At 29.4% G+C, this 23549-nt stretch overlaps 1 protein-coding gene and 1 long non-coding RNA gene across 2 annotated transcripts in view; one reads left to right on the top strand and one right to left on the bottom strand.

Annotated features, from left to right (window-relative positions):
• The window catches only part of LOC129880769 (uncharacterized), a 67690-nt gene that overhangs the window by 13724 nt on the left and 30417 nt on the right, over positions 1-23549 (top strand). The window lies entirely within an intron of this gene.
• On the bottom strand, positions 16913-20069 carry LOC129880772 (uncharacterized). The gene is made up of 3 exons (XR_008765489.1): positions 19904-20069; positions 18071-18123; positions 16913-17289 (listed from the first exon to the last, which is right to left on the bottom strand). It is a non-coding gene; the product is annotated as an uncharacterized LOC129880772 (long non-coding RNA).

Here is a 23549-nt window from a genome sequence, read left to right as displayed (position 1 = left end):
ACCTTGATTAAAAGAAGAAGCAACCTTGTACCACATTTTTTTGTCATTCTTTCCTCTTTCTCCTCTATAGTCAAAACAAAAATCAAAGCAACATAAATTATTGGTAACAAATTTCTTACTAAAAAATATTTATTAGTACACGCTTTAAAATTAATGTAAAATTTATAATCTTGAAAATAAATATTTTTTCGGTTTTAATTTATTTGTCTTGCTTTTTTTTGGTTCATTTAAAAAAGAATGTCTTTTCATTATTTTTATGACAACTCTTTAATTCTAATTTTTCACGTAACATGGTTAAAACTACAAATTTAAAGTTCATTTTAGTACATTTTACATATCTTTAGCTTACGATTCAAAACACTTACTTATTTTTTTAAATTTCGTGTCAAACCACAACTAGACAAACAAATTGAAATGTAGGACATATATGATAATTATATGGTCTTAAATTTATTACGTGTATAATATACTGAAATACCCTTTAAATCTTATGATTTTATGTGAGATTTTAAATTTTTTAAATAATCACGAAATATAAATAGTAAGACACATAATAAATGGTACTAATAGGGACCAACGAGGGTTGTGATGGAATAGTAAGTACTCTTTTATCCTAAACCAAAGGTCTCGGGTTTGAGTTCCCCTGGGTACGCAGTCGCCTTTTTTAGGAAGAGCTCCACCCCCTTTCCCCCATGTGTCACTTTCCAATGCAAATCCAGATTTAGTCGAATTCTAATGCAGGTATTGAACACTCGATGAAAAATCAAAAAAGAATTGTACTAATAGGTAGAGAAATAAATAAGAAAAACTGAAAAAGATAAAGGGTCACTTTTTGATTGATTTTCCTCTCCGTAGAGAACGGGTTAAAAATGGCTGAAGAGTGAAAGAGACACTCATCTCCCTCCTCTCTGTTGATTCTTTTCCTCCCACTCTCTGCGCTTCTACTTCTTGTCTTTTCATGTGTTTCAAATTTCATTTTACCCTACATAAAAAAGAACTTACCTGTATCGAGTGGTTACACCTAATTCAGATGATACAATATGGCAATATGTGCACACTTGCACACAACACACAACACACATGCTTATATCACTTAACGATGATAAGTTTATATAGTTCACGCACTACTAAAAAATTACTATTTTTTCATTAAAATTTCTCACTTATCCCATGGACATTTTGATTGAGCGGAGAGAAAGAAAAGATCATAATATGTTTATATAAAAAAAATTAGAAAATTTCTCAATATTTGAGCGAGAATCTGTTTTTCATCATACATTTTCTCAGTGAGCTAGTATGATGAAAAATAAATGATAAAATAATGTTCTATAACACAAAATTCTCACTTATTCGCGGTCAGAAAGACATTTATTTCTAGTAGTGGGTGTACAAGCAACCGATGGGGCCGTGGAAGTTTTTACCCCTTGTAAATTGTCTAAAGATTCTTTTTACCACAAGTCTCAAAAATCTTTGTTTCTTTCTTAAATTTTGTGTTTAGTCAGGTAACACTACATAAATTGGCGTACCGGGTGTATTAATAGTCGTCTTTGATAAATGAGATATATAACATGAAAAAAAAAATCTACTCATAGTGTAATAATTAATTTTATTGTCCATGTATATAAGTTAAATTTTTTTCTTAATAAGCACATTGACAAAATATGATCAAATCTACTTTTAAAAATATGAAATTATCTATAAATTAATTCGTCGCTAAAAAATTCTCAGCTAATTGAATTTTTTTAAAATCGGTCTCTAATTTGTATCTAAATAAAAATTAGCATGAATTTTATAATACGTTTATCTATAAATTTTATCTGTCGCTAATTGAATATTTTCTAGTAGTGAATTTTATACTATAAGATTTTGGTTTCTAGCACCCTATCCCATTTGGAAATAGATTAGGGGATGTTAGGGGGTTTTAGGTCAAATTAAACTACACATATGTAATAGAGAAAAGTATAGAAGAAATAAATGTATATATATATATATATATATATGAGCATTAAAGTACAACTAGTGAGCCATTGACTTGAGAAATTAAAACTGAGGGAGAGTGAGAACCACAAAAAGGGGTGTTTGTTCTCTAGTAGTAGAATATATATGTGGTGTTAACGTGTGCACAAACCTAAAAATAATTAAAACACACACACATATTATCTTCTAATTCCTTTATTTCATACTCCCAAATATTCCCTTCTAATCTTTCAACAACTTTGTCTGGCATCTTGGTTTTTAATGTCTTCCTTCACATGATCATACACCACTAAATATGAATCATATCCATATACAAGTATTAATGTTTTCAAAACCCTAGGCTAAATCAAAGGGTTACAAGTTCATTTCTTTATAATTATCGTTTGACTTTCTTTTATTCTATGCTATATTCGGATGAGATCTAACTAATTGTATATGCAACTATACACTTTAGATTATAAAAGATTTTTTTCTATCACCTGTACAATTTAACCTACTATATCATCAACTTAGTCGAAATTATTTTTTTATGTATATATAATATATTGAATTTATTTACCTTTGTTGGGTGTTTACTATTTTATATTTTCAATCACCTTGCTAATTATATGGCTTTGCCACTGATCAACAAGCCTCTAAACAAAAAAGGTGACATAATAGGTCAGAATTTGTATCACGCCCCTTGCTGGGGGGCGGTATACCGGAAAAAAAATTGCCCTTAGTTATCAATTTAATTAGTAGGTTATCCATTAATGGTCATCAAGAGATATGAAAATCGGTTCACTTTTGTATTCATTGGCATTTTTTCTCTCTATTTTGGTAGGATCAAAATAATCTGGTGTTATGCGGAAGCTAACAAAGCAAACCTCGAAAAATCATGAGTTAGAAAATAAGAGAGAAATATATCAAAAAGAGATACAAACATTTAACATGGTTCGGTCAACCGATCTACATCCACAAGAGGAGATAAGCAGTCCACTATAAATATGAGAGTACACAATATTTAGAGAAATAACTTCACACAATCCACTCGAAATAAAAAGAGGTTCACACAAGTGTTAACGTAACACTTGTGTCTCTCAAATTCTCTTCCCACACAAAACTCTCAAAGTCCATAGGAATACATTATGAATGCTACCATGTTAGAAGAAATGAACTTCTATTTATAGAGTCATAAATCTTTTTCTTCAAGAAAAAAGACTAGCTAAATATGAAGACTTTGTGTTTTTCTTTTAGAAAAAGAAAAATTCAATTATACTAAGAAAGTCGAAACAAACACCTAACAGTATTGTGACACCTTCTCAAGATGAGCCTTTGAGCAATGATATAATTATTTTTTGACGTGATCTAGATATCATAGTTCAAACCGTAAATTGTATTACTAATATTATGAATTAGGGTAATCATGTATAATATACCTTTTCGATAATATAACCCTTTTTAAAATCCTACCTAAACGTGAAATGCGTCATAGACCGAGCTGCCCGTTTTAGTGTGACATGACTTTGTCCAATGTTACACTAAATGACATTAGTCTATATAGGTGGTGCTTGGCTGGAGCATTTAATGCTAATGTTTCGGTATATAATTTTATATTTTAGCTCTCCTATTTTCGAAAAAAACTTTGCGCTGAAATATATTCCATTGGAAATACTGTTGAAGACAAACTTTTATGAATTTTAAGCTTTGGGTAATGTATTGCCTACATATCTAGTATGGAATGATGTACACTTGAAGTTTCTGTCGGAATTTCACTATTATCAATCATTATAAAATAATTTATTTTTAAGTTTTTACACAATAAATTATTAAGATACATTATACATATAATATCTATTGTAAGTTTAATATGACTCCATGACCATGACCCTCTTCCCTTAATTAAAGATTTCAAATTAGAGCTTTAAGAATTGATCTAATTCTGATAAGAACGTTTTTTCCTTTAATTGACCTTCTACGGCTCCAAAATGAGAGTCCCAACACTAAAAGGCATACCCAAATAACAAAATATGCCTCCACGCATTGATATATTGCTTTTAGTTAGATTTTATTTATTCCATTTTTATTTATCTCAAGTATTTTAGTCAAAAGGTGTTTGGTCTCTTACATTTAATCAAAAGTGTATAGATAATAATGACACATGTTTTTGCATCTGATTTAAGAAATTAAAGACATTCACTAGTCCTAATCGACTACTCTTTATGTTCTAATTTACGTGACAAATCGAATTTCGAGAGTTAAATAAGGTAAGTTTTGACTATGAATTTGGATATGGCATTTTAAAATTTTTAAAATAAAATTTATATATTTGAAAACTACTTAAAAATTATTATAAAACATATTAATTAATAATTCAAGATATTCAAAAAATATATTAAAAATTGTGGTAAAAGAAAATCTTGTTTGAATCTCGAATTTCAAAAGGTGCTACATTAATTGAAATGAAAGTAGTATGTATTATTTTTTTTCTACGTATAATAGATCCCTCATCCCCGCTAGTACATAGTGGAAAGATATTTTTTTAAAAAAAACTAATTTTACCCATAAAAGTATTTGTCTATAACAATAATGTGTTCAATAAGAATGAAAATTTAATGACGGTATTAGATTAATTATAAGTTGATGATATGTTTAAGCTTTTATAAAAAGAGTATCTTATAAATAAATTATACATATCATTCTCAATTTGAAATTAGATTATATAAAACGCAAAGTAACTATTAAAAATTTAAGTCATTATCATACTACTTTTGAACATTTCTATTATACATGAAAAAAGGAGAAAAAAAATATTTAAAAAAGAACTTGATAAACAGGTGGTTCAATATTGAAAGGAAAAATTGTCTACATGCATACATTTATAAATGGGGTTTCACTTTGAAAAGTATGTAACATAAAGGATATGGAATACCTTACATGTACTTTAATATATTTTAAATATTTTGGTACAATTTTATATACTCATTCCCTATCAGATCAGAAGAACCATGAGATTTAATTAAAGGGTCCCATGTGATAAAACATTTTGAAGAAATAATAAATGAAAAATACAACATGACCCAAAAAAATGAAAAATACAACAAAAATCTAATCATCATATTATAATTAAATGGTTTTTTTAATTAACTATTATTTTTTTAATATTTACAAGCTTACCCGTTTATAAGATTTTTGGTCCCTAACCTATTGCTAAATTTTTCTTTTGATTTTTGTGATATGTGATTAAACATAGTTAGTTTTTAATTAATTAAAGTGTGTTTTTGTCTCTTCAGATAGAAATTATATTATATTTAACTATTTTAAAATTATATCATTTTCAAATAAAAAGTAACAATGAACTTTAATATACCGTATAAGTAATTATATGGTGGAACATTTAATACTTATGATTGATTTGTGAATATTAAAAAAAATGGATAAAAATGCATGATTTAATCACTTGAAGGTTTAATTTACTTAGTTAAATATCATAGAAATCAAGAATTTATCAAAATGAGGGACCAAAAATATTACAATCTCCGTTTTAATTTATTTGATCTACTTTTATTTTGTACGTTTCAAAAAGAATGACTTTTTTTAGCAATTCTTTAGTTTCAACTTTCTACATGACATTTTAAGACCACAAGAATAAAAAATAATTTTGATACATTTGACATAATTTTAATTTAATAACACAAGATTCAAAAAGATCTCTTTATATTTTTAAACTCCGTATCAAATCGACATAGATCAAACAAATCGAAACATAGAAAGTATATATATACTACTAAAAAAATCACTAATTTCACTAAATAGTTGTAGTACCATTTTTTTCCCCAAATAATGTCCTAAGTTTTAGAAAAGAGAATAAATAGGCAAATTACACTTTACACTAATTTTCAATGAGTTAGAATTTGAATGGCACAAAATGAGAATATATCCATATATACATACAAACAAGTGAAACTGAAGCTACTAGTGTGTAATGTCTTGTAATGGTGACAACTCAAGATGAAAAGGAACAAAATTTTAGGCTCAATCTTCAAAGTATAACATACACAAATGAAAATTATTTTCCTTTTGAACTGATGTATGATCATATTGACCCTCTATGTACCATCACATTAAGGCAAAGTTATAATATTAAATACAGATTCAAGATTCAGTTCAACTTAATAATTTTCACTTAAATTTTATATTTATGTTAAAAAATATCAAATATGTAATTATGGGGTCAATGACAAGTTAGCTCCGCCTATGATGTAACTTCTATATATTTAATATATATAAATAATTTATTCATAATTCATAAATTTTAAATCTTAGCTCCGCTTATACTTACAAATGTTATAAGTTTAAAGTTGATCTAACTTAAAAAATGTGTATAGAAAGATTTCACTATATAGGGATCTTACTCTAAGCAAAAACAATTGTTACCAAAATGCACACATGAAGTTGAAGGAAAATATATTACAGGAATTCAAAATTTCATGAATTTTACTATAAGTTTTCTCAATTTTTGTATTTTCTGTATATTTTTGTGTGTTTCTGTTTATTGAAAATAATCTATTAGCATCTCTATTTATAATAGTAAGAAATCAATTTAAACTAGGACTAGAAAATTTATTCCTATATAAATTAGGACAAACAAATTCTAACTAGACATGAATTAAATAAATAGCAAATAACAAATCCTAAACAACTTAGGATTTCTACTCCAACTTTGAATTATTATTCCAACATTATCTAGTTCAAAGTTGTATACTCTTGCCTTTTTCTTCTTGTCATTGTTGTTGTATTGGAAAGCCTTTTTCTTCAATCTTCAATATCATTCTTGTCATTGTTGTTTTGGAGAACTTCTCTTCAATTTTTAATTTTTTTCTGTCCGTCCCATAGGCACGGTCTATCTGATCCGTAGAATCAGTCTACACGACCTGTAGGCTCGGTCTATCCGGACTATATGTCCGATCTACTCGGTCTGAAGGCTCGGTCTATCCGAACTGTATGTCCGGTCAAACCGGCCCGAAGGCTCAGTCTACCCGGACAGTATGTCCGGTCTATTCGATCCGTAGGCTCGGTCTACCCAGCCCGAAGGCACGATCTACCCGGTCCGAAGATTCGGTTTAGTGTTAAAGCACTTTGTCTTCAACTCTTGTTAATGCCTTCCCACCAACTCTTTTTTTTTTACTTTCTCCAACTTTTAATTAGAGAAAAGTTCATTTGAAGTCAAAGCTTTCAAGTCAACCTTCATTGAAAACATAATAAAACTAGGTGAGTTCAAATCACTTCAATTTTCAAACATGAATGTAAATGAAATTATGCATAAATACTTTGAAATTCATCAATTAAAAATCATGCTTTAAACAACTCACCATGAAATTCAAGAACATGATTACTTGTATTTCTTTAACTCTGCAATATTTTTGTAAGTCCTTCCTTCTAGGATGATGTTTTCATGCATATATCATTCGTCCGGCATTTGTCATCATGATCATTGGCCTGACGGACGGCATAACGGACAGCATATATGGGTCATAGCCGCCTGTCGGCAGCGGAAACTCTTTGATTCTCTACCGAGATCGTAAAAGCTCTAATACCAATTTAAAGGAAAATATTTTATATAAGAATTCAAAATTTCTTGAATCTTACTATAAGTTCTCTCAATTTCTGTATTTTCTGTATATTTCTGTATATTCTTGTGTGTTTCTATGTATTGAAAATAACCTAACAACATCTCTATTTATAATAATAAGAAATCAATTTAAACTAGGACTAGAAAACTTATTCCTATATAAACTAGGACAAATAAATTTTAATTAGACATGAATTAAATAAATAGCAAATAACAAATCCTAAACAACTTAGTATTTCTACTCCAACTTTAAATTATTATTCCAACAAAAGTACATTTTTAGGAAAGTAATTTTCACAAAGTGAAAATTTCAAAAATTTACATTGAATGCACTTTCATTCTTTCATCTTCTTTATTTATCTTCCAATATATCTGCCTTTTGCATGCATTAATTCCAACCTTATAAAAAGCATTTACCTTTGAGAAAACAATGATAAGACATTGCCTTTACTGATGCTACCATATATTATCATGTTCTTGGAAGATTTTGAAGAGCCTAAAATTCTCTTTCACTGTTTTTGGAGTTAAAGTGAGGGGAGGGGGAGGGGGGGAGAAGAAGTAAACTAGGGCTTTAAAAATATTAAACTTGATATAGGATATTAGGATTTAAGTTACATATTCTTACGATCAAAATTCATGACATATATTGTCCACTTTAAGCTTAAGTCCACACAAATTTATTTTTCAAGCTGCACCATTTCAAATCTCAAAAGTGTGTGCATACCGTGTGAACTTAAACTATGCATTTACAAAGCTCTTTACTTTCCTTAGTCTCATTTGCACCTTATTTTCAAAAGCTAGCCAGCCTAGTATGCAAATCTTGCTTGACTTGCACCCTTATTAGTCTCGCCTTCAAACAGGGGCGTCTCTCTCACACATACACACACACATATATATTATTTTTTATAAAAAAAAATTGTTTATTTGAAAGGCAAATCCTGCAATTAAATGTTACTCCTCGTGTGGGAAAAAAAAAAGATAAAGGAAGGATATTACCTATGTGAAATATCCATAGATTGCTTTTTATGGCTAGGATGGAAAAGGAAAGGTTAGAAAAGAATATAGATTAAAAAATAATCAATTTCTTTATAAAAAAAATGAATATGGATTACAATTTCAGAAAAGGTAGGTAGTTAAGTGACAAACCTTCAAAGTGAGTCAATTAATTTTATAATCCCTTATAAATTTATTTCTAATTTTATACTTTTTATAAGAGATTTATATTTTATACATTAAAAAACATAAAAATTACACAAAAAAATCTATGCAATATTATTTTATTTTATTTTATTCATTTTCTTCACCTATTTCCTCTTGTTTTTAACTTTAAATATATTTTCATAGGATAACATGAAAAAAAGAAAAATGTTTTCTATTATCGATGACATCCAGACCCCACGATGTGGGATTTCACTGGGTTGTTGTTGTTGTTGTATTATCGATGACATCCATCTATATTCCATAATTTATAACAATATGACACTCACTATTTACAGAATATATACATATATATATATATATATATATATATATATATTTATATATTATTTTTTCTGCGAAGAATGTTTTGACTAATCACCATTGGACAATAGATATGACGGGGAAATATCAAGAAAAATGTCAAAAGATTTTAAAAGGACAATAAATATGTTTAAAGAAAAACTTGAGATTTTGAACAAATCAAATTAAAATGTGAAAAAGGGTCTAGAAAAAAAGGTGAAAAGAAACCTTTTGCTTTTTCTTAAAGTCAATTGCATCAAATATTTCTGAGCAAACTTCTTTTTCAAATTAAAGTTATGTCGGCATATAGTGATTGTTGTCGTTTACTCTTTGATTCATATTAGATTGATATTTTATTAAAAATATTTATCACATATTATTTGATGATTTATTAATTTTGAATAGAATTAAGTAAGTTTTTCTTATTTTATCCCTATAATTAATATACTTTGCAAGTTTAAAAAAAATTTTGAAGATTCAAAAAATTCTTTTTTCAATTGGCTAATTAATATGAGCAAAGGACAAAATAGTAAAGTAGATCAATTTATTTATGATTTCTTAATTACAGAATAAAATAGAAAGTGGTCATCTAATATGGGACGGAGAAGTAATTCTCACAATTTCCATGCAAAGTGCAATAACTTGAAAATTTAGGGGTGAAAACTATTGAGATAATTTATTCATTGGGGTTAATTGAGGACTTAGATGAAAAAAAGACATAAAAAATTATTCCTTTCATCTCAAATTATTTATCGGTTAATTATTTCTACCGTTTCAGATTTATCTATCGGTTAATTAGGAGAATTTTTTTACTATTTTGTCTTTATTTATATTTTAAGATAATAATCTCTTTTTATTGAATAGTTAATTTTAAAATAAAATAACTTTATATATATATATTTTTATTTTTTTTTGAATTGCTGCGTACAAGATTAAAGATTATTTTTAGATCATTTTTAGAATTATTTTCTCCGAATATGCACAAATTTAACACAACACATTTAATTGGATAGTTTAACAATTAAGTTTGTGAAAATTTACAAAAAAAAAAGAATAAAAATATTTATTTTAATTAGTTGAAAGTTAAATGTGCTTAACTACTATCTCCCTGAGCAAATTAGATTTTGTCGAAATTCCCGGGACTAAAATGCAAATTCCCGTTAGATTTCAATTATTCACGAAAACTCTGTTCTTGGAAAACTTTTTAAAATTCCCTTAATTAGTGTTTATTGAATAAAAAATTGCAAAATTGAACCCCTATTTTTTCTCTCTTCAATTTTGTTTACCATTTTTTATTATTCTCATTAGGAATTTATAAAACTGGACTCCTATTCTAATTATATTATGTCTGATCAAATTTTTAAGATTCGTTTATTTGAAACGTATCTTTCATGAAAAGGTTTTCTTTTTCGAAATAAAAATATTAAAAAGTAATAATTTGTGTTTAATTAATCGAATTGAAAAACATTTTTATCAATTATTAAATAATAGATTGATTGGCTGACTCATTTGCACATAATAGAATTGAAATGAAGACAAATTTTTCTGATTAATATAGCATTCATATGAGTGGTGCTGATTTCCATGTTATTTCTAATCTTATTTAGTTAGCGTTTGACCCCAAGTTTTCAAATATTTTTAGCAAGTAATTTTTGGGTGAAGTTTTACTATGTGTTTGGCCATAAATTTTTTCAAGAATATTTGATTGTTCCAAAAAATATAATTTTGTATCCGTAAGTTCTAAAAATTATTTAAAATATCCATAAGTTTTTGTTATCATTTTATAATGAACATGTTCCATCAAAAAAAATCTTATAAAATAATTGATGATAATCAACAACAATAAAATAACAATATGGGCAAAAGCAATACAAAGATCGAATTAAAAATAAATTATTCTTTTTTTTCAATTTTGTCACTCAAACTATTCTTTTCCGGGGGAGGTAATAACAAACTATTCTTTTATTAAATCTTCCCACATTCTACGAACAATCTCTTTCCGACAATAAATAATGGGTGTTTTTATAAAATATAAAAAATTAGATAATTTTTAAATTTTTAAAACTTTTCAAGTTCTCATTTTTTCTAGAACTTGAAAATTTGGGATATTTGCAAATATATTTATACGTAATGATAAATTATATGATCAAACACTAATTTTCAAATTTTTTTCAAAATTTTCCCCTAATTTGATAGATCGAACTTCTTTTTCAATCGCCCTCTCTCACAAATCTGTCAAAGTTGCAAAAATACTTTGAAGGAAAGGAATGTCATCGATCTGACTCTTGTTTTCTGTAGGTTTATAGCACGCTAGAATTTTTTTTTACTTATTTCAACTTATTATAATTCAAAAAAAATTCTTTCGAAAAAATTGTCCATCAAATACCTAATTTTGTAAAATAAATAATTGTATATTGGTGAGTGCCTTTTGCTCACGTGCTCCCAATTGATGTGTCTCTTCTTTGAATTTTTACTTCAATAATGGTGTAATGATGAATCCTGCAGTCAGAAAAGTTTTGAGAACATTGGTTTGATAAAGTTGATGTTATAAACAGACGCAGCCAAGTTGGAACAGAAAAAAAATAAGGAGGAAGAATATGAATATATGTAATATTAGAGCTCCTTTAGGGATCAAAGACAAACTCCAACAACTCCTATTTTAATTTAGTTATGTTTTAGGGCAGTTAAGTGTATTAAAAATTTGTTATATTTGAGATTTAAGAAAGGATCTGATTATAAGAATTTATTTATCTTACTTGTCTATAAGATGTTGTTTTCACACTGCTTGAAACTAGTGATCTTATAATCACATGATAATAATTTTATAAATTATTTCAACGCTTCCCTTTAAATTTGTTATGTTTTGTTGTTTGATAGCTTTGCTCAATAGCGGAGCCACCTTATAATGAGGGGGTTCGTCCGAACCTTCTTCTGCAAAAATTTATATTATTTATACATGATTAAAATCAGAGGCGGATTCAGCATGTATCCAGGGGTTCATCCGAACCCCCTTGGCGAAAAATTATACTATTTATACATGGTTAAAATATATTTTTTATGTATAAATAGTAGATGTCGAACCTCCTTCGACTAATTCGTGTGTCTACTTTTTTAGATTTTGAACCCCTTATTAAAAATTTTGGTTCCGCCACTGGTTAAAATAGTTTGTTATGCATATATAGTAGATGTCGAATCCGCTTCGAATAGTTCATGTGTCTACTTTTTTAAATTTTCAACCCCCTTATTAAATATTTTGGCTCCTCCACTAGCTTTGCCTTGGTAGTTATGTAATCCCTATCCTTCTGTGTTTAATTTAACTTTTACTTGTTTAAGTTTTCAAAAATAGATTTTCACAATTACTTATTGTTTTTATCATATATCGAGAAAAGACAACAAAAATTCTTCCTATTTTATCCTTAATATTAATTACTTATTTCTCAAAATTTAAAATTATACATCAATTAATATGAGTATCATAATAAAAATGGTTAAATTAATCATTAGCACTTGGATGAGGTTATGCAAATTCCAAGGAGATTAGAGAAAATCTTAATCCCCTCTTTGAGGGAGTGGGGTTGGGGTGGGGGTCATGTGAGGGAAGATGTTGTCACGTGACTTATTATTTTCTTAAAGCACCATCTAATTAAAATAACTAAAAAGCTCACCAAATCATTACGTTACAATATTTGCATGCATAAAATCATTATTTTCAAAGAAATAAAATGCAATTACTTTACTATATACTATAAGTAAAGATTAATTAATAATTATAAGAAATTGAAAGGTTATATTGGAGATTGAAATTCTCCAATTATTCTGTCACATCTTTTGACTCTCTTTCTTCTACTTCTTATTATTCTTTTCTTAATTTATGCATAAAAATAAAAAACAAAACAATTATAATGGGACATAAAATTTATGCATAAAAAACAATTATCAATGGGACATCCCAATTCCCAACTACATTTATATTCCTTCTAAAATTAGTCCCTATTTATTTTCAGCTTTTTGTTTTGACCCCACTTGACTCTTGATTTTTGGCTACCACAAGGAAACACCATCCCCCACCCCACCCACATTTCTATATACAAAGTATTTTAGATGCTTTAAATTTATTCCCATCGTTCAATATTAGCTGATCATTATACTAAAAAAATAGTTGTTTTATATTAATTGTTTGTCTTATTAAATTAAAAAAATATTAATTAATTTTTTTCTATATTACCCTTGCAATTACTTTTTTTTGAAAGTGTTCACATTTGTTTGTAAAGTTTTCAAGAAGGTTTTTAAAGGTGAATTAATAAAATTATCTTCTTATTTATGATTTTTTAAGCATAATGCAAAATGAAAAGTGATCAACTAATATGAGACGAAGGGAATAACAGATAGAATTAGATAATTTTTTTATCAAACACTAAAAATGTTAATTTTTGATAAATTTAAGGAATCATTTTTGTTAATTTTTGATAAATGTAAAGGATCAAAACTTTTAAAGAGCACATTTAAGAACAAATTTGAATCTACTTTCAAATGTAAAGAGACCATTTTAGTCATTTTCTCGTCTATACGATAATACATGCCTCATCATCACCATCGATTTCTCTCACTTAATCAGGTAATTTTGTATGATTTTGTGTAAGTATCGAATATAAATAAAATTTTATCATTTCTATAGCAAAAGTCGTGTGAAATTTTCTCTCCCTATTGATTTTTTTGTACTTTTAATTCAAAATCACTAGACACTCTGTCTAGTGGTATAAATTAATAAAATGAAAAAACAAACATGAAATTGAGCAAATCAACTTTCATGATATATTAGTTTTTCTTGTTTTTTTTTTTTAAATCAAGTGTTTGATATTTGTATAGGGTCTTTATTAAGTTGAATTTATGTTGCGTAAGGTTAAAAAATTGTTTTTTTAATAAAAAAAATTATATCAAGAACTCAAATTCGAGACCTCTTATTAAGGATGGGGTATACTATTCATTTTACCACAACTAATGTAACATTAAAAGAATAAGAAAAATAAATAGAATTTAAAGTTATATATATATTATGAGGATGATAAATTTGTATTTTTTATGTTATTTTTATCTAATAGTCTTAAAAGTTATAAATTTTATATTTTAAGAAGGACTATCTATAAATATTTTTCAAGCGTCCTGACAATTTTAAAAATTATATATACTAACGAGGTATATATATCATAAATTCAAACAATTTTGATTATTACCATAAAAAGAAAAATTGGTACTAACTTTCTATAAAGTGACTTTGAAAAATGTCATTTCTTTCTTTCTTTCTACCCCGTGGTTATTCTTTTTTTTGCCTTTTTCCTGGGAGGAATAAAACGCAGAAAAATAGCAAATTTGATCAAAATAAAAGTCTCTTTCCATTGAAAAAATTATATATAAGATTATGGCCTCCTTTTTATATTATTCTTAAATAAAATATTGTCGAGATAAAAAAATCATTTTCACCCCCAACTTTGCTTTTAAAATCAAACTCCCCCTCAACTTTGAATAATAATCAAACTCTCCCTTTTATCCTAATTAAAATTTTTAAATGCCTTTTATACCCTTTCATTATCAATTGTTTTTACTTCTTTAGAAATCATGGTATTTTCATTTTCTTATTTAATGTAACAAATTTTTCATAAAAGCATAAACATTATTTTTTAAAAAAAAAGTGAAAAATACTGATTAAGTATATAAGTTAATGATGTTCTATAATAAAGTAAATTAGTATAATGAGAAAATTAATTTTATGAATAATAATCTCTAATATTTATTTATACAAGTAAAAATAGCAGAGACTAATAACTATACAAATATATTTCAATGTAGAAAATATAAATAATTAATTTAATTAAGGACAAATTTTTAAAGATTATATTATTTAGATTTTAAATTATTTTATATTATAATTTATGTAATACTCCATCAATGTCAATCAAAACTTGTTTATTTATATAGAAGAGAATACTCACTGCCATTTATATTACTTGACTCTAATTATAAAAATAGTTATTTTAATTTACTTGTCCAATTTATGAAATTTAAGAAATTTTAATATCTTTTTATTTTTACCCTTAGTATTAAATAATTGCATAAAATAGTAATAGTGAAATTTAAGGTTTCAAAATATTATTAATAATGTTAGTTTAGTAAAATACACCTCTAATTATTTCTTTAAGGAGTGTCATATATATCAAGAATATGAAACGCATAGAGTAAAATAATAGAGAAAGAAAAAATAATACATATACATATACACACACTTAATGCATATTATATTAAAATAACTTACATAAGAATAATTCTAACGACCTTATTTTGTGACTTTTGTTGATTTTTCTATTTAATCCTTAACTTTTATAAATAATTTATGACTTGTGGAATGAGTGGCATGATTTTCATATTAATAAAAAAAATTATTTTGTTGTTAAAAATAATTTTTTTTTAAAAATACGGAGGAAGAAAGAAAAGAAAGGGGAAAAGAAAAATAAAGGAGATTTTTTTTTAGGGATTTTCATTCTAAAGTGTCAAGGTAATTATTCTCATCCTTTCCATTAAATTTTTATGTGATTTTGAACATATTTTTAAGGTATATTGGTGGAGAAATAACGCTGAAATAAGAAAACATGACCCTAGGATTCTTCACATAAAATTTTGATTTGAGGGTCGAATAATGATCCGTTTTAGCTAAAATTTGACATGTGAGTTTATTTTATCATGAGTAAACATAATCGAAAAGAAAATTTTAGATTTGACTTCAATGACTGGGGATGACTTTTTGACTCAATTTTTTATCCGAAAATAAATATAGCAATATGGGTGTCATTAGATTCGTATTCTTATGAAGATTATGTATTTGAACAGATTTTGATCGTTCGGAAGCGTTACAAAAGACTCAAGTTTTAAAGTGATTATTCAATTTAATTGAGGCAAGTGAATTTCTAAACCTCAGTTTAAGCGTAGATGCTTATATTTTCGTGTTATGTGTACCGGGGAGTAATGAGAATTGGACTGGGTTATTAACTACATAATTGACCTTAAAAATAGAGATGAGGGGTATAAAATGGTGGTCTAATGTCATGTATTGGTGGAATTGATATATTGTGATTATGAGTTTATTTTGAACATGTGAAATGACTATGTTGATGTGAGATAGGAAAAATTATTGTTGTTGTCATGTGATTGCATTGGTTCTGACATATTGTGCTGAGACTGAAAATGATATAAAATAAAGGGATCGGGCCACATGCTCCGTGACAGGTATTATGAAACAAGAGGTTGGGCCACACGCACCGTGGAGGAAACATGGACAGAAATGTCCTCCATGGGTTCAAGACTATAATTCAGCAGATGTGTACCGATAGGACATACATGCATCATTTCATTGCTTTGCATCGCATTTTATTGATATTTTTGAATTCGTGTTTACCACTTATTGCTCTGTATATATTGAATTTGACTTGATATGATTCACTTGATAAGACTATCGATGAATATTCGTAGACTGTATTGTTATTATTGTGTAGAGTGTAGAGTTGGGCTAGTTTTATGCAGGTTGTTATTGAGGAGGTTCGGTTGGGATGGCATGAGTACTTGTATCTATCGAACTTTGCTTAATTTTAGTTATCCACTTGCTGAGTACCTGTCACGACCCAACCCCATGGCCGTGACTATAGCTCAAACTGGACTCTCGTGTACACACCTGTTATCTATAATCAATCAAGAACTAAACATGATATGGGACTTAAGGAAATAGAATGTTATCTCAAGACTATCCCATATTTATATATATAATGCGATCTGTCTCCTGAGGAGTTATAACATCAAAGGTAATGTAGTACATAAGCCGACAAGGCTATCATTACATGTAGAAACATCCCGCTATATATCATATACATATATGCAAGTCGATAAGGCCGCCACTATAAATAGGAACGTTCCCAAAATATAAGTCATACTAGTACAATTGGATAACATCTATATACCACCCACATATATGTCTACAAACCTCTAAGAATATCAACAGTATCATATGACGGGATAAGGCCCCGTCGTACCCATGGATAAATAAATATATACATCAAATATATCTATATCGTAATTCTAGGCTCCGGAACAATGAAGCACTTCCAAAATAGCTGAGTGGAAATTCTAAGCTAGCGGATTCCCGAAGTTAATATTTGTACCTGCGGGCATGAAACACAGCCCCCCAAAGAAAGAGGGTCAATACGATATATGTACTGAGTATATAAAGCATAACATATCATAAATGAGATCACATTTGAAGTAGAGATTCAGGAGATAAGTATGATACTCAAGAAGTCACTGTATCTGTGCCTTATGAAATAAAATCATGCATGATTATATCATATATCATATCTAGTCCATTGTGAACTCGGTGAATCTGTCATATACATGTACCATATTTGGCCCATCACGGGGCCCGGTGCCATCATCACATCATCATATCATCATATCATATCATCATATATATATACCGTATCCGGCCCTCTAGTGAGGGATTCGGTGAACAATGCAGTGAAACTGTGCACGAATACATACTCGGCCTGAGACTCGGTGAAATATACATTAAGGCATGCACGAGTAGAGTAGTGAGTAACCATATGCATTTAAATCATCATTTGAGATTCAATAGAATAATTCAAATGAACCATCATTTGAAAATCAAGACAATATTCATTTCAAATAACCTCCGATTGACCTTATAAATTATTCCAAATATGAATTATACAGAAGTATGATTTATACTAAAATATGACTTATACCAACTTGGATGGCTGGAATCATACATATGAATCAAGACATATCGATATAAAATTCTGAAAATTGAGAACATTCGCCATCCTAGTATATCTAAGAATAATAGCTTTATTGGAATTTTATACATTCGTCGTCCATTTGTTTCATAAGATCATGCCAAAAAAAAGAAAGGTTAGCTTTACATACCTTTAGCATTTATCCACACACAATATGTATATGCTGCCCCATAGGATCTCAACCTATATTAATACGTTAAGAACTATGATTAGGCTATGGAAAGGCATAAAACGTACTTCATCATTAGGTTATTTCTGAAATTTGGACAGCACCTCTCCTGAACTTCATCACCATTTTTTGAGTATATAAAAGCAAAACTGGATTTTAGAGCCTACATAAAAGTTTTAGAGCTATGAAATAGCTTTCCAGAACATCTTTAATCACTCAAAATGGAGCTTTACACAAGGAGTTATGCTAAAATTACTAACAGCAGTCCCATCCAAAAAAGGGTTTGCTAAACACAAAATTCTGGGCAGCAACTCCCTTATACTACCCATTTTCCTCACTTCCCAAATCAGCCATACAATTACCAAGAAACATCACTAATCACACATTCAAATCCCATGTCAAGACAATCCAAGAAGATATTCAAAAATACTCCAAACAACCCACATAACATTTAACTTCCGTTTATTACCAACATGACGACTATGATGTCATCAAATTACTTCTAATAAGTTGCAGCCATCACACCTTATTAAAATGATCTATAATAGCCCAACAAGCAACCATACAATGCATAATTATAACTTCAATTTAACACAAGCAGCCACACACTATAAGCCACCCTTAAATCAATTACAACTTCAACTTGACATGTCGTATGCTTTCATTTTCGTTTTGTAATAAGCAACAATAACAACCACCACATTAATCGATGTTCCTCCATTATTTAGTTTAGAAGAACCCCAATATGTCCCAAACATTAACATATACAATCCCTTCACTTTTAACACATAATTCATGACAATAATAGCAACAACGATAATCAACCCAATCTAATTTAAACGATTCCAAATCTGTCCATTTTAATACCAACACTAATCATGGGGTTTTCTTGTTTCCAATTCCATTTAAGACAAGTTAATATCTTCATCATAACATTATTGGTAAGTTAAGGCAGCCCCCATTCATAACACTCAACAACAATTCCAATCCACATACAACTACTACATCTTCCAATTATCCTTAATGATCCATAGTCTTATCGTTTTATCGAGACAATCTTAAAATAGCTCAACCAACATATGATGCAACATAAAACCTTAATTATCATTAATTTTCCAAGCTCAACAAGAATAACAACAATCTATCAAAGCAGCCCCTAACTCACAACATAAAGAGGCTCAAAACCTTGCGATTACTTGTGAACACACCAAGAAAACTACATACGATTTTACACCTTATTTCGTACTATCTCTTTATCAAATTTTCGTGATTTATACCAGCCTACACACAACCACAACATCATTCATTCATATGAAAGAAAACTATGTTAATTTCACCACAAGTTCCGCAACAGCCCATAATCAATTACCACTCCAGCTCGAAATATCAAATTCTTCCATTTTCGTTATATAATCAACCACAACAATAACATAAACACTAGTTATAATTAATTATATCATTTTTAGATTAAGGCAGCCTATCATTTTCAACCAACACAATACAAATTTTAACTCTTAATCCCTCCAATCAACAAGAACAATAATACTTCCAAAATAGCCCACTAATTGAATAAGAATGATTTCCACTTTAACCATTTAATTTCCTTTATTCTCGTCACATAATTCATGATGACAACAACCAAAATACTACTTGAATTTAATTCATCAATTTCAACCAAGCAGCCCCCTAACACGGCTCAACAACACCTCAACATCAACACCCATAATTTCATTCATTCATCAACTTATAAGAGATTAAATTGCTTCCAAGATGAGAAAAAAGATGGAATCTTACCTTAGGTTATAGTGACCCAACTTTGTTGGAATTTGAAGCTTGGTTCATCAATGTTTTTGTTGCCCTAAAGACTTCATCTTGCTACCATGACCTTGAAGAAAAATGCCACACTTGGAGCTGCTCCATCAACCATGGCCGAGCCTCTCTCTTTATTTGGAAAAGATGAGAGCTTCTCTCTTCTCTATTTGGACATGAAGTCTTCTCTTGAATGTTCTAGACCTTAAAAACATTTTTGGGGTGAAACATTGGTCAACAAGAAGACATATGTTCTGCCCCATATGCCTAGTTGCCCCCTACTAAAACGTGGATTAATAGAAATTTGCCATGTGGCAGTGGGGGGACCATTTCTTTATCCCACTATTAGCTTAATTCATCTTAATTAATCCAAAATTCTCACATAAGAATCCAACCATGGTTAATTAATCTATCATATCAATTAATATTCCCACACTGATTAAAATTTATAACTAAGTCGAGCCATTTTAAAATTTGGGATTAAAAGTCCTTGAAGCCACCACGTGTCAGATTTTCTACTTGCAGTCAATGCCTTTGTTCAGTAAAACAGTCATATTTTTTGATTCCGTTATTGAATAAATTCCCACAACCTATGGTTGGAAAGATAATCCAATTATCTATAACTTTTATTTTAGGAATTTTCCAAAATTACCAAACAATGATATCGTTATGATCTCCCCAAATCAGATCACCCGAAAATGTAGCGTAAAAACACCTTTTTTTTAATGACTTACACTTGGATTTGGCTCAAGGTTCCTTCTTGAGTTGTGTTTAACTTCACATCTATTATCCATATAACTTATCGTATGTCCCTTTATAAAATACGATCATGTGGGCCCTACCTCAGCTCACGATTACGAGGCAATATATCTTTTAACATATCATTCCAATCGTATTATATGAAATCCAAATATTATACTCATGCTATCCTCATTCTTCTACGGTAGAATTTCATTTTATATACTTGTAATATTTTCTCCCCCTCTGGCTTACATTAAGCCATCTGTAGCCTTAGTAACCCGAAATGTTCTGGGGTGTAACAGTACCGTGTTGTTTGGTACTCACATCTTTCTTCTACACTTGTGTAGGTTGTGATCCCGGACCTGCTTGATCTCCTAATGTTTTCTACCACATCCGAGCCTATCATTTCGAGTGTTGAGGTAGCTGTTACATCCATCTAGCGGACACATCTTACTCTTTTATTATGTTTTAGTCCTATTCTAGGGACAAAGACATTGTGACTGTATTTTCTTTCGTACTTCGATAATGTATTAGTGGCTTGTGCACGTGACAACCAATCTTGGGGGATTTTGAGATTATTTATTTATTTTTGACTAAATTAAACCTTGCTTATCTCAATTACTTCTGCATTTACCTTTCGTTGAGTTTTAGGCTGACTTGTCTCGGTGAGTTGAGATGGGTGCCATCACACCCAAATTTGGTTCGTGACAATAATATTAAATTTGTGATCAATTCTGAAAAATATTATTTTACTTATAATGTTTAAGAATTTTTCTTATAATATCTATGTTCAAAAGTAAATTATCTATAATATAAAGAGATATTAAATAAATGTGATATAACAAGGGTAAAATAAACAATGCATAGAATAAAAATAAGAGTTTGATTATTGTTCAAAATTAAAATAAAATTTTGATTTTAAAAATAAAATTGGATGGTGAAAATGATTTTCACCCGATAGTTATTACTTATTTGTTTGGTTTGGGGGGCACGGGGGTTGGAGGGGATGTCTCAAAACCCCAGACATTAATTTGAATTTTCGCTTGCAGTTTTTTTTTAAAAAGTTGTAGTCAAGAAATTTCCAATTATTTCTTTTTGCTGATCATTATGTTCAGACAAATAAACCAATATTAAGCTCCAATCACTGCAGTTAGGTGTTTGTTCTTGTGTCATGAAAATAAAATAGAGACAAATTTATTTGCTTATTTTTTCCATTTATTTATTTTTTAATAATGTGTTGATGTTGGAGTAGCTTCTGTATGTTATGGGTGTGAATGCTGGAGGGGGGGATAAACTCTGTTATTATTATTGATAACTCCGTCAATGGAGTTAGACCTGAAAGAAAAAAGAGGCAAACTGTCGGAGGAAGAAGAAGAAGGAAAAGTGAAGAAGAATATATAGAGGAATGGAGAAGAGAGTTGTAGAGAGAAGGAAGAGTAGAAAAGTATGGAGAGAGAAAAATATCTTGAAAAAATGAAAAGCTCTATTATTTACTTCATCAGTACATACACTTATACTTCTACCTTGTATATGTACAGTATTTATACACTCATGCTAGTTGGCATTTAACTATATTTTAACTGACCATAACAACATACTAACAATCTACTAACTACTTTTAATAACTTATAATAATACTTTAACCTCTCTTTAACCAAGGTAGCTTGCTAGGTTAACACTCCTCCTCAAGCTCATGGTTTGAAGAGGTTCATAACTCCAAGCTGGTTTAGCAATTGTTGATGTTGAGATTTTTCTAGACTTTTGGTAAGTATATCTGCTAGCTGGTCTTTTGTATGTATAAATTTGGTTTTCAGCAATTCTTGGCAGATTCTTTCCCTTACAAAATGATAATCTATATCAATATGTTTGGTTCTCTCATGAAAGATGGGATTTACAGCAATTTGAATAGCAACCTTGCTATCACAGACCATGTTAACAGGCAATTCAATCTGAACTCCTAGCTCTTTAAACAGACTTACCAGCCAGGTGACCTCAGCTACACAGTTGGCCATACTTCTAAACTCAACCTCTGTTGGGCTTCTGGATACTGTCTCTTATTTTTTTGATTTCTAGGAGATTAGTGATCCACCAAACTTTACTAGGTATCCAGTGATAGATCTTCTTGTTTCTAGACACGCACCCCAGTCAGAATCACAGTAGGCAGTCAAAGTGTTTGTAATTTGAGATGACATTAATAGCCCAAGGCCTGGAGCTTCCTTGAGGTATCTGACAACTCTCAGTGCAGATTCCATATGTAACTCCTTAGGATTGTGCATTTATTGGCTTAACACCTAGACTGGAAAGGCTATATCAGGTCTGGTCATGGTGAGATACAAGAGTCTCCCCACAAATCTTTGGTACCTTTCAGGGTGCTGCAGTTGTTGGTCATCAACTCTGCCTTCATATGAAATGTGTTCATTATATTTCACTGATGTAAGCTTCTTATTCTGTTCTAATGGTGTTCCTGCAGGTTTAGCTCCTCCTAGCCCACATTCAGCAATCAGTTCCAGTGCATATTTTTTCTGAGACATGTGAATTCTTTGACTGGATCTAGCACATTCAATGCTTAGAAAGAACTTCAGCTCACCTAAGTCTTTCATTTTGAATTGCTTTCTTAGGCCTCTTTTTGTGTCCTCTACTAGACCAGTATTGCTACCTGTAACCAGTAATTCATCCATATAGACTAGTACAACAAGTATATCACTATCAACTTGCCTGGTGAACAGGGAGTAGTCATAGTGGCTTTGATGGAATTCCAGCTTCAGTAAGGCCTCAGTCAGCTTCAAGTTCCACTGCCTGGAGGCTTGTTTGAGTCCATACAAGGACTTATGGAGTTTGCATACTTTGGTATTGGACTCCCCCTGTCTTGCAAACCCATCAGGGACAGTCA

Source organism: Solanum dulcamara, chromosome 2 (assembly GCF_947179165.1).
Source record: "Solanum dulcamara chromosome 2, daSolDulc1.2, whole genome shotgun sequence".
NCBI classification, from domain to species: domain Eukaryota; kingdom Viridiplantae; phylum Streptophyta; class Magnoliopsida; order Solanales; family Solanaceae; genus Solanum; species Solanum dulcamara.
Note: the sequence above shows the minus strand (reverse complement) of the source record. Positions and strands in the feature narration are given on the sequence as shown.